Source organism: Lactuca serriola, chromosome 4 (assembly GCF_051521515.1).
Source record: "Lactuca serriola cultivar US96UC23 chromosome 4, Lser_US96UC23_V15, whole genome shotgun sequence".
Lineage (NCBI taxonomy): Eukaryota > Viridiplantae > Streptophyta > Magnoliopsida > Asterales > Asteraceae > Lactuca > Lactuca serriola.
In genome coordinates this window covers 47,266,906-47,280,007 of record NC_136411.1, presented here as the reverse complement: position 1 = coordinate 47,280,007, position 13,102 = coordinate 47,266,906, and positions in this window count along the sequence as shown.

The following is a 13,102-nucleotide window of genomic DNA, read 5'->3' as shown; positions in this document are numbered from 1 at the left end:
TTTCTAAAAGAATTTTGAAAGTACTTAGAAAGAAAGAGATTTTTAAACAAGATAAGGGTGTGGTGCATGCGATCAGCCGAGCTCAAGTAAGTACTCCCAAATTACCCATACAAGTTATTTGTTCAGTTTCAGTTTCAGTAGAACAACATGCTAGTATAAGACTAAGGATCTAGGAGGATGCCTTATGTGCCTGCTTTATGTGTTACATCTTTATGAGTATTGCATGCTAGTATTGAGTAGACAGCAGTAGGATAGCCTGTTTAGGTTATGCCTGATAGTATGAGCTTAGCACTGTATGCTAGATCAGTTTCTCGTTTTGAGAATAGTTTTGCCTGAGTATGTTTCCTTATTCCGAATGCTGCTTGCTTCGTGCTTTATGGGAGTTCTGAGTGATGGAAGTTAGCCATTAGGTGAGCACGTTACACCACATGTGATCAGGGTTGAATAATCCCAGAGTGCTGGAACTGGCCCTATTGCGCAGCTCTTGTTTGAGTCCAACCGTTATAGGGACGGATCTTTTACTTGAAGGATTATCTGATCTTCGTCACATGTGATGGTGTTTAGGTGATGGTTAATTAGCATTATAAGGAGACCTGCAGCAGCTGAGGACTAGTTGAGTTGAGTTTGAGGTTTCCCTGGGGCAAGCCTAGGATGAGAGTAGCAGAGATCAGTAATAGTAGAAGTGACTTGGTGGAGTCAGGGCAGTTCTTGAAGAAAGTACGGATAGATGTGGAAGGTAGTATGGGCCCGTACTACTGGAAGCAGAGGATCCGTACTCGAATCAAGAAAGGCTGAGCCAAGACCAGGAAGCTAGTTGTAGTATCAATGATCCCTCAAGATATTTCTGTTTTCTGATGTAGTTGTGATGTGTTTCAGAATGGTGGTTCTGCGTTCGAGACCAGCAGCCGGCAGCGGAGGTGCCGGGGAGGGATCAGGTTCAGGTTCGGGGGATGAGCGCATGGATGAGCAGACCCGAGAGTTCCTTTCTTCGGAGATTACGCGCATCATTATAGAGCAGACTCCTGTGATCTTCGGTTCGATCAAGGAGGGGATTCTAGAGCTGATGGATGAGAGATTGGGCACCTTCCGTGCCGAGGTGGCGGCCATGATGAGGACGCGCACCCTTATTTTCAGGGAGTTCAGGGCATGTGGAGCTCCGGACTATCATGGGGCGCGAGACCCCATAGCGAGCACCAGATGGTTGGCGGATGTGGCCAACGCTTTCCGTACTAGCAGATGTCCCGAGGGGGACAAGGTCAGATTGGCGTCCTGTCTTCTGAAGGACAGGGCACGGGATTGGTGGGAGGAGGTCGGACATGCCATTGGGGATGATGCAGCATTGGACGCCATGACCTGGGCTGATTTCTCTACCAGGTTCAGGGCGGAGTTTGCACCGGTCATTGAGGTGCAACAGCTAGCTAGGGAGTTTCAGGACCTCACCTAGACTACAGAGACAGTGGCGGAGATCACCGCCAAGTTCAGGGAGAGGGCTCTTCTCGTTCCTCAGTATGTAGCTGATGAGGAAATGAAGAAGGCCCGTTATCATGAGATGTTGCGGAGCGATATCCGCCAGTTTGTGAGCCGGTCCAGCTGTAAAACGCTGGAAGATATGATTGCTAGGGCTCGGGAGAGGGAGATTGATCTCGAGATGGAGAAGAAAAGGAAACCGGAGGCGATTTCGGGTTCAGGCGGTTCGGGCAAAAAGCCCAAGGTTTCGGATCACAGATCTAGGAGTCAGCAGAGCCACGGTCGATGTGGCAAGTGTGGGAGATTGCACGAGGGAGCGTGCAAGGCAGGGAGTTCCGGCTGCTACAAGTGCGGTCGAATTGGGCATTTGAGTAGGGATTGTACGGCCCCTGCTACTGCCGTCGCAGCATCATATCTGATTTGCTTTCAGTGCAATCAGAGGGGACATAAAAAGTCCCAGTGTCCGAGTTTAGCTGCAGCGGGGAAGGTGGCTGCACCTGCCCCTGCTACCTTGAGGATTACAGATGGCCGGCAGGGCCGAGCTGATGCGCCAGTGGCGAAGAGTAGGGCGTTTCAGATGACAGCAGAGGAGGCGCGAGCGACTCCTGATGTGGTGACGGGTATGTATCTTCCCTTTATCTCTTTATTATTATCGATTAAATGTTGCTTATGATTGTATGTTTTATTCAGGGTCGTTCTCTGTGAACGACATTTCTGCTTTGGTATTATTCGATTCGGGGGCTACCCGATCATTCGTATCACTTGCGCTTAGCAAGAGATTCAGTAGAGCTCCAGGGGAGCTGGATTGTCCATTAGAGGTTGAGATAGCAGATGATAGGACCGTGAGGGTCGGCAGAGTGCACAGAGGGTGTTCTCTTCAGTTATTTGATGAGCAGTTTTCAGTGGATCTGGTACCTATTCCCTTGCGAGGGAATAAGGTTATTGTGGGTATGGATTGGCTAAGCCCCAATAGGGCGGTGATTGATTGTGAGCTTCAGCTAGTGAGGGTTCACACTCCCAGTGGGGGAGAGTTGGTGATTCAGGGCGAGAGGCCACAGCGAGGACCGACCTTTTGTTCCGCCGCAAGGGCGAGGCGCTATGTTCAGCAGGGTTGCGCCGGTTTTGTAGCTTACGTTTTGGATGCCCGGGAGAAGGGCAAGTCGACAGTTGATGATGTTCCTATTGTTCGAGACTACCCGGACGTGTTTCCTGAGGATTTGCCGGGGATACCTCCTGAGAGACAGGTTGAGTTCAGGATCGACCTCATCCCTGGTGCGGCTCCGATAGCCAAGGCACCGTATCGACTAGCTCCCCCTGAGATGCAGGAGTTGTCTACACAGCTGCAGGAGCTGTTAGACAAGGGTTTCATTCGGCCGAGCAGTTCGCCTTGGGGAGCGCCGATCCTGTTTGTGAGGAAGAAGGATGGGTCGCATCGTATGTGTATTGATTATCGGGAGTTGAATAAGGTAACGGTGAAGAACTGTTACCCACTCCCGAGGATAGATGATTTGTTTGATCAGCTTCAGGGAGCGTCTTGGTTCTCCAAGATCGATCTACGCTCCGGATATCATCAGATGCGGGTTAGAGATGAGGATGTACAGAAGACTGCTTTCAGGACCAGGTATGGTCATTACGAGTTTGTGGTGATGCCATTTGGGCTCACCAATGCTCCAGCCGCGTTCATGGATCTCATGAACCGCGTGTGTAGGCCGATGCTGGATCGGTCAGTGATAGTGTTCATAGATGACATCTTGGTATATTCCAAGACGCAGGAGCAGCACGAGGAGCACCTGCGGGAGGTGCTGGAGGTTTTGAGGAGGGAGAGACTTTTCGCAAAGTTCTCCAAATGTGAGTTCTGGTTGCGCGAGGTGCAGTTCCTTGGTCACCTCGTCAACCAGAAGGGTATTCTGGTAGATCCGGCCAAGATAGAGGCCGTGATGCAGTGGGAGGTCCCGAAGTCTCCATCTGAGATTCGGAGCTTCCTAGGGTTGGCAGGGTATTATCGGAGATTTATTCAGGATTTCTCCAAGATAGCAGTGCCGCTCACCCGACTGACCAAGAAGTCAGTGGTATTTCGTTGGGGTCCGGAGCAGCAGACAGCATTCGAGACCCTCAGGCAGAGATTGTGCGAGGCTCCGATCCTTACCTTGCCAGAGGGAGTAGAGGACTTTGTAGTCTATTGTGATGCCTCGATCACAGGTTTGGGAGCAGTTCTGATGCAGCGAGGCCATGTGATAGCTTATGCCTCGAGACAGTTGAAGCCTCACGAGGCTAATTATCCTACCCATGATTTGGAGCTGGGGGCAGTTGTGTTTGCCCTAAAGATTTGGAGGCATTACCTTTATGGGGTCCGTTGTACTATATACACGGATCACAAGAGTTTGAGGTATCTTATGGATCAGCCGAGTCTGAATATGAGGCAGAGGAGGTGGTTGGATGTGCTAAAGGATTACGACTGTGAGATCCTATACCATCCAGGGAAGGCCAATGTGGTGGCCGATGCCCTGAGCCGCAAGGTGTCGGCGGCCCCTATCAGGGATCTATGTTTGAGGATGACAGTGATCACTTCGTTGTTGGAGCGGATCAAGGAGGCTCAGGTAGAGGGTCTCAAGGAGGAGAGACAGAAGTGTGAGAGGATCGTGGGCCGAGTAGCTTCATTTGATTACGACAGTCGGGGTTTGTTGACGCTTCACGGGAGAGTGTGGGTACCGTACTGGGGTGGAGTACAGCAAGTGTTGATGGATGAGGCTCATAAGTCTCGGTTTTCTATCCACCCAGGGGCGACGAAGATGTACCGAGATCTTTGACCCGATTATTGGTGGCCCTGCATGAAGCGGGACGTCGCCTGGTACGTCGAGAGATGCCTGACCTGCCAGAAGGTCAAGGCGGAGCACCAGAGGCCTCACGGCGGGATGCAGCCGTTAGACATTCCCGTGTGGAAATGGGAGGACATTACCATGGATTTTGTCACCAAGCTTCCCCGGACCACACGTGGAGTGGATTCGATATGGGTAGTAGTGGATCGGTTGACGAAGAGTGCCCATTTTGTCCCGATCCAGGAGAGTATATCGGCGGAGAAGTTAGCCGATATCTATGTGCGTGAGATTGTGGCACGTCATGGAGTGCCGGTATCGGTGGTGTCAGACCGAGATGTCCGTTTCACATCCAGATTTTGGAAGCGGTTCCACGACGAGATGGGTACTCGTCTCCATTTCAGCACCGCTTTCCACCCTCAGACAGACGGGCAGAGCGAGAGGACGATTCAGACTCTCGAGGATATGCTTAGGGCATGTGTCCTAGATTTCGGTGGCAGTTGGGATACGTATCTTCCGTTAGCGGAATTCTCGTATAACAACAGTTATCATGCGAGTATTGATCGACCTCCCTTTGAGATGCTGTATGGGAGGAAGTGTAGGACCCCGATTTGTTGGGTCGAGGTCGGTCAGCGAGTCATTGGGAGCACAGAGGTGGTGCTCAAGACGACCGAGTTGATCCAGCAGGTCCGTAGTAGACTGCAGACTGCTCAGAGTCGGCAGAAGAGCTACGCCGATAGGAGGCGTTCGGACTTGGAGTTCCAGGTGGGGGATATGGTCCTTCTGAAAGTCTCACCTTGGAAGGGTGTCATCAGGTTCCGGAAGAGGGGCAAGCTGGGCCCCAAATTTATTGGTCCTTTCAGGGTTTTGGCCCGGGTGGGTCGGGTTGCTTATCGGTTAGATCTTCCTGAGGAGCTTAGCCAGATCCACAACACTTTCCATGTGTCTCAGTTGAGAAAGTGTCTGGTGGATGAGTCAGCAGTCGTTCCCTTAGAGGATATTCAGGTTGATAGCAGCCTGAATTATATTGAGAGACCGGTCGCAATTCTAGACCGGAAGACCAAGACCTTGAGGAACAAGGAAATTCAGTTAGTAAAGGTGCAGTGGCAGCACCGGAAGGGGTCTGAGTGGACGTGGGAGGCTGAGGAGGAGATGAGGGAGCACTACCCAGAGTTATTTGTAGATTCAGCCGTAGCAGACTTCGAGGACGAGTGAGCCGGGGACTCGGCGAGTCCATATCCCTGACTCGGCGAGTCCATCCGTCTGGGTGAAACCCTAAATCCCCGGGTTGCCCACTATTTAAGTCACATTATAGCCCCATTCTCGCCTCCCTCACCCTGAGAACACTGTGAGAAAGAACCCTAATCCACCCTTGTGTGAGCTAAGTGTTTTGTGCCATTTTGTGAAGGTTTGAAGAAGGAGAAGAAGCAAGGAGCAAGGAGAAGAGGTGTAGTGCAAAGATCCAAGGGCAAATCTGAGTTATTTGAGGTATTTTCGGACTTTCCCTCTTGTTATATGCTTTAAACCTCCATTAGAGCCCTCCTAGGATCTAGTTGATGCTTGTTCCAAGCCTTATGTTTGCATGAATGCCTTAATAAGTCGAGATATCTATAGATCTGAATGATTGGGTGTTGTAGAGCCCAGATCTACTGCCTTTTTGGAGTTACTTTGCATATTAACCATAGATCTACCCACTTTGTGCATCTTTTAGCCTTATTTCCCTTATTCATGAGGTTGTACACGTAAAGTTGGAAACTTTACGTGGTAAATCAGCTTATTGGACTCAAATCTATCAATTGTATGTGTTGGATTCAAACAAAATCGAGTAAAAATCAGTTGCATGGCGGCAACTCGGCGAGTCGGGAAGAACGACTCGGCGAGTTGGGTCGCGAGTCCCCGATTCCTTCATTTTTATCAGTGTCGAGTGGATCCAGTGAGTTAGAGAGTGGACTCAGCGAGTTGAGAGTAGACTCAGTGATGGAGGGACTCGGCGAGTTGTTCATACAACTCGGCGAATCCAAGGCAATCTTCTTAAGCTCAAGAACAACTCGTCGAGTTGTTCATAGGACTCGGCGAGTCGGATGAAGATTGTCTGAGTTCTTGGATCGGGAGAGTACTCGTCGAGTCGATGCCATACTCGACGAGTAGCAGCGAGTTGAGTCGAGGAGTGAGAATAGGGACTCGACGAGTTGGCGGCCCAACTCGGCGAGTCAGGTCAACTATGGGTTGACTTTGACCGAGAGTTGACTTTGTCTGAGAGTTGACTTTGACCTGGGGTAAAAGAGTCATTTTACCCAATGCAGTGTTTAGTATTTGATTGAGTATGTTTATGGACTTGTAGCCGGGGAGATACCGGAGCAGCAACAGTTAGCCCACAGAGCTATTCACTCAGCAGCCAGTTCACGAGGTGAGTCTCCCTTCAGTAGGAACGGGTCTACGGCCACAATGCCAGCCCGTGTAATTATCAGTAGTTCCGGTCTTTAGTTGATGTAGTAGCTAGCTGGCTTGACGTCTTTGTGATTCAAGCATATTTGTGTTATGTGTTCCGGACTTCGGTCCGATGCAGTCAGTTCCGGACTTCGGTCCGATGCAGTCAGTTCCGGACTTCGGTCCGATGCAGTTAGTTCCGGACTCCGGTCCGATGCAGTTAGTTCCGGACTCTGGTTCGATGCAGGGGACAAGGTTCCGGTCAGTTCCGGACTTCGGTCCGATGCAGCTAGTTCCAGACCTCGGTCTGATGCAGTGGGCAAGGCCCAGTATATGATTTATATGTATTGTATGGTATGTGGTAGTTTGGGGGAGCTCACTAAGCTTCGTGCTTACAGTTTCAGTTTTGGTTTCAGGTACTTCCGCTTGTAGAGAGAGGAGCTCGGGATGATGGCATCGCACACACCACAGCTTCAGCTTTTATCCTGGGAGTTGATTGGTTCTTGATTTTTATATAACATGGATATGATACAGTTTTCCGCATAGTGTTTTTATTATTATTTTGAGATACATCATGTATGGTTTATGATATGACACTCAGATTATGGTTTTTGGTTATGTAGAAAAACGAAATTTTTGGGTCGTATTTTTGGGACGTTACACATAAGCCTCTGTAAGTCTCAAAGATCCCACCTTTCTCTTATAACCTTGCTAGATCTAGGGTATGGTTACCTTCTTTGCATGGGATATTGAATTATCATGCATGAGGTCCATAAAGTTAGCAACTTTATGGACCATTAAGTTATTTTCCGTGGTAGAACCCTTGGATCTGGATTTTGGTGCAAATTTTGGACTCCAAGTTTGAATCTTGATGTTTATACCTATCTTTTGACCTAACTAGTGTTTAAGTTATGCATGACTGAAAAGATATGATTTTTATGGTCCTTTAGGCTAGATATGGTATCCTAGAAAGTCCCAGCGTGCATCAAAAAGGATTAAGAGCTTAATGCTCATAGAACAGTTCTCATGACTTGAGAAGTATGGTCTCACAACGTGAGAATGGCTTTGCCTCGATCTGAAACCCTGAAATGAGTGAACTGAGTTGACTCGCTGTGTCGACCCAAGATGAGTTGACTCTCACGACGTGAGCCAGGGATGGTCACTGTAATGCCCGGGTTTCAGGGCTAAGCATATTTGTCAATTTAATAGTCTAGGTCAACTATTGTAACTCTTTTTGAAGTAATAAAGATGAAATATTTGAGTATTATGTGAATTATGTGTATTTATGTGCTTACAATTTAATTATAAATAAAGAATAAAAATAAGCGTCAAAATTAAAGTGTGAGATAAGCCCGACATCTCTACATAAAGTTGTATAATATGTCTCAAGGTTTCCGTACATATAAAGAACGCCGAAATCCGAGTTAAAACGAAGAAGTTATGGCCCGTCGAAGTTTTACGGCAAAACCGGCATGACACCGGGAAGCGTAAATAGTGAATTTACGATAGAGTGAGATTTAGCCTTAGCAATCTAAACGAAAGTTGTAGAATATGTTAAACTAATAACTTCGATAAAAAGAACGCCCAAATCTGACTTCGTATGAGGAAGTTATGATTTTTCTAAGATTCGGCTTAGCAATGCACGACCCGAAACTCGAATTTTTGTTCGAGCGGTTTTTGGCTTACGCGACCTAAATGAGAGTTGAAGATCTCATTAATAGGAACTCAACGGTAAAAAGATGGATGAAAACGGAGTTCCTATGAAGGAGTTACGAATTCTTCGCGGTCATTTAACAGTCTAAACGCCTCTTACTGTTAAATTTGAGATCGGTCGAGAATTAGCCGACAGAACCTAAATGAAAGTTTTAGATCTTGTTTTTACCTACGCGTGGAAAAAAAGAACGTCGAAAACGGATCTCGTATGCAAAAGTTACGGGGTTTAGAAGTTGGCAGAGTGCTGCTGCAAAAGAGGTGACGTGGGTGAATATGGGCCAAGGCTTTCTCCCCAAGGAAAGCCATCAGATGATGACACGTGGCACTGAATCGGCAAGTCAGTGAACCGACTCGGCGAGTCCGTCAGGATTTCACCCTATAAATAGAAGTGTCGGGTTCTCTCATTTCTCACACCTTTCCCCACTTCTTTCTCTCTCTACACTCTCTCTCTAGCCTATCCTAACCCCCATAAAGCCTAGGTAAACCCCCTAGCACCCGAAGGAAGCCCCGAGGCTCCTGGAGTCCCGAGAAAAGAGCCTTTCGGCTTGGGAACGCTGCTCCAGCGAAGCCCGGTTTTCGAGAAAACCCGCTGTAAGTGAGCTGTACCTATCCTATCTTTAGTTTAGCTTATGTTTTAATATAGTAATGTTATTAGGACCTTATAATAAGTACTTGGGCTATTATTATGGGTTATATAAGTATCGTTTAACGCTTATATAATAGTAATAATAGCTAGACTACTAATTAGTCGCGGTGAATATTAGACTAAACCCTAGTGGCAATGATACTAGGTTTTGCCGAAGAAAAAGTATGTTAAGAGTAACGAAGTGTTGTCCAAGCGTCGAGTCACCACCTACTCAGGTGAGTGCATATTTACTTTCAGCTTACACATAGATATGAAGTATTTTATATAAATTACGTGCTATGTGTGCATATTATCTGAATATTTGCTATCTATGCTGGATGAACATTGTTATACATGTTTTCAATGATTTAAACTGTATATGTATTTTATATCTATGAAAATGTTGGGGTAAAACATGGGTAGATGTAATAGGTGATGTGTGATAAAATGATGAGAGGCCTCGATGTTGATGTTGTTGATTTTGTCATCTAGCGGAGTATGGATGACGACCACAGACTCTTCTAGACAGTCCAGTGGAACACTAGCAGGCTCGCAACCTGTAGGTGTTTGTGAACGATGTGTTCACCGGTGTACTCCATCCCCCACATGGTTGCCTTTAGGACATTTATTGCTGAGGAATCCCCTTAGCAGTAGTGTCCGTCCCGATGATGATCCTTAGGCTAGGTCCCTTATGATAGGTGTTTAGGGACGTAAAGTGAGGATAACGGGAATGGGTAATCGGGTTATTGTTGATTGGTGAAATTAATAAACTTATTTATTGTGGGTTGAAAACTCTATGTGCTCACCAGGCTCCCAAGCCTGACCCACTCAGTTTTATGTATTACAGGTAGTGGCGCTTGAGCATAGATATGATGTTGGACGAGGGATTACGGATATAGGCCTGTAGATATGAAATAATGTAGTAAGGCTTATATTGTACTGTTTATGCTTTTGATCTGTACGAACATGACATCCCAAGTCTTTTAATGAAATACATTTCTATGGAAATGCTTTTGATAAATCTTTATCATATTTTGTTTTGGGACAAATTCCGCAACACTTTTATTTAAAATGTTACTCTGATTTTTAAACAAAGCATAAACAAACCGGTCTTTTCTGGCCGTGATTTTGGGGATGTCACAGTCACGACGTGAGGATGGAATAATGAGGAAAGTTGACCATTGACCTTGACCGTTGACTTTGACTTTGACCATGGTTGACCAAGTTTGACTTCTAAGGATATTTTGGTAATTTGGGTTTTTAATGGAATTAGTCATATAGTGGTTACACGCAGTTGAGTTGGAGCTGTGAATTGGGATTTAATTATCAGTTTAGCACTATTTGTGAGGTGAGTTTTCCTCACTATACTGACAGGGTTGAAGGCACCAATGCCGACCCTTCTTTTGGATTGTTATCCTGGTTATCGCATGATGATATGCTTAGTGACTTGTTAGGTCGGTATCCTGGTATATATGATGATGCTATGTTTAGTGACCTGTTAGCTCGGTATCCTGGTTTACAGGATGATGCTATGATTAGTGAACTGTTAGATCGGTCTGACTGTTTATATATGATAGCATTTGTTATATATGTGTTGACTGTATGTTTGGGGTTGGGTTGAGGTGGACCTGCTTTGTGTTGTAGGCCAACATACCCAGGGCGGCCCAGATAGACTACAGGCCCAATGGGGCATGTCAGTAAGGCCGAAGGCCCGGAGAACGGTCCAGACAAGCTGAAGGCCCGGTAGGGCGGACCAGACATGCTGAAGGTTCTGAGAGTGAGCCAAATATACTGAAGGTCTGGTGAGGGCGGTCCAGTCATACTATAGACTCTATATGCATGTTGTTTATTATGATATGGTTATGGTTTGTATGACGTTGGTATTTTGGGGGAACTCACTAAGCTTCGGGCTTACAGTTTTGGATTTTGTTTCAGGTACTTCAGATGATCGCAGGAAGGCAAATGCGTGATCGTGCACCTCCTCGCATTTTTATGATTTGATTTCTGGGATACTCTGATATGAAATTATTTTGAAAACATTTTGTAATAAATAATGGTTTTTGAATGCTTGAAAAAGTTTTAAATTTTTATGAATATTATGGATGTTACAATGTAAATTTCTTAATTATCAATATGATGGTTGTATGACTTTGATCACTATTATTCATTATGTTATGATACTGTACATGAAGTCATCCACCCTCAGACGTTTCCACCGTTCTAGTTTAGGGGTGTGACATGAGGGGCAAAGATGAGGTGGCAACAATGTGGTAATGAAGGAGAAAGAGAGGAAGATGAGGGATGCTAGTGTATCTCACATCAGTGTCATCGATCCTATAAATGTTTATATATGTTGTAGTCCCACTTCTCTCCATAAAAACTCTTTTGTAAAGACAATATTAGACTCCATATATATCTTACATGGTATCAGAGCCGACGACTGCACCTTATGACTTAACACATCTTGATCTATCCTTATTGAGCCTCTGTCTCGAAGGAGAGGGGGTGTCAATGTATCCCAAATCGACGCTACATGGTCCTATAAATGTCTACATATGTTGGAGTCTCCCCTTTCTCCATAAGGGCCCTTTTGGATAGAAAATCTTGAGCTCCACATATATCTTACATTAAGGTTCTTCCGCAGACTACTCGGAGTTGCAAATTTTAGGGTGTGTTGCATATGCTCACATTGACAATAGTAAGCTGAATCCCGGAGCCATTAATGTATTTTTATTGGTTTCAAATTATGTGTTGAAATGACGTTTTCAACAAAATTGAGTTATATTACTCACCCAACAACATGTCGATTCTCAATATGGTTTTTTGCCAAAAGTTTTAGATTCATATTAGACTTCTCCTAGGCCTATTTATTCCTATTAGAGTGCTCAAATTCATATGGAGCACACTATCTCTTCAGAAAATAGCTAAATCAAAACAATTTGCTCCATGCACATAATATTGATTTATCGACTCCTTCGGGTTCATCACCCAATCCAGTTCTATTACAAATGATAGCAATTGGAAGGTTATTAGACCTCCTTGAATGTTCAATAATGTTGCTAATTCAATTGTTTATGTATTTTTAGTTGCCGATGAAATGGAAAATTATCAAGAACCTTCATCTTATACCGATGCAATTTCTACTTCTGATTCTGACAAATGGATGACAGCAATGAAAGAAGAAATGAAATCTTTGGAAAATAATAAGAACTATAAGCTTGTTAAATTACCCAATGAAAAAAGCCAATTAGGTGCAAATATGTGAACAAGAAAAATAAGGATATCAGATTCAAAGCCCAACTCACTGCAAAATTGTATAGACAAATACGCGTGATAGTTTTACTGAAGTGTTTTCACCTGTTGTCAAGCATAGCTCCATATGTACTTTACTTAACATTGTTGCAATGCATGATTTGGAGCTTTAATAACTTGATGTTGATATCAGTATATTTATATATACATTTCACATGATATGTAAGTATTTTGAGATATGTTTTGGTATAAATTTAAGATAAATGATACTGATTGAGTTTGGAAATATGTTTTGTAGCTAAAAAGACATATCTGGAATGAAAAGGAGTCGGGATTGGTCTGGAATTGATGAAGCAAAAATCAAGTGAATAAATAGCAGTACATGACGCGTGAATGTGATGCGTTGGAGTAGAAGAGTTCAAGTCATACAAAAAGAGTTGCAAAACACGATACGTCCATAAACTCTACACGGCACATTTTAAAGTCGGTCATAAGAAGTATAAATAGAGCCATATCTTTTACCTAAAGAGTATGCAACATTCTTGAGCGACCAAAAGCAGTTTTAAGGAGATTCAAGGTTGGAGATGCAATTTGGATCAAGAATTTAAAGGATCGGGAGTGAATCATTCAGTTTGTATGTTTAGCATTCAAATTATGTTTACTATGTGTTTTTACTTTCTGAACATGGGCTAAAAGATATTTGTTTTCATTTAGAGTAGTCGAACCCTAATTTCATGAGTTGATTTCTATTGATTGGATATTAATAGTTGTTTAATTTATCATGTTAGTATGATCAAAGATCCAT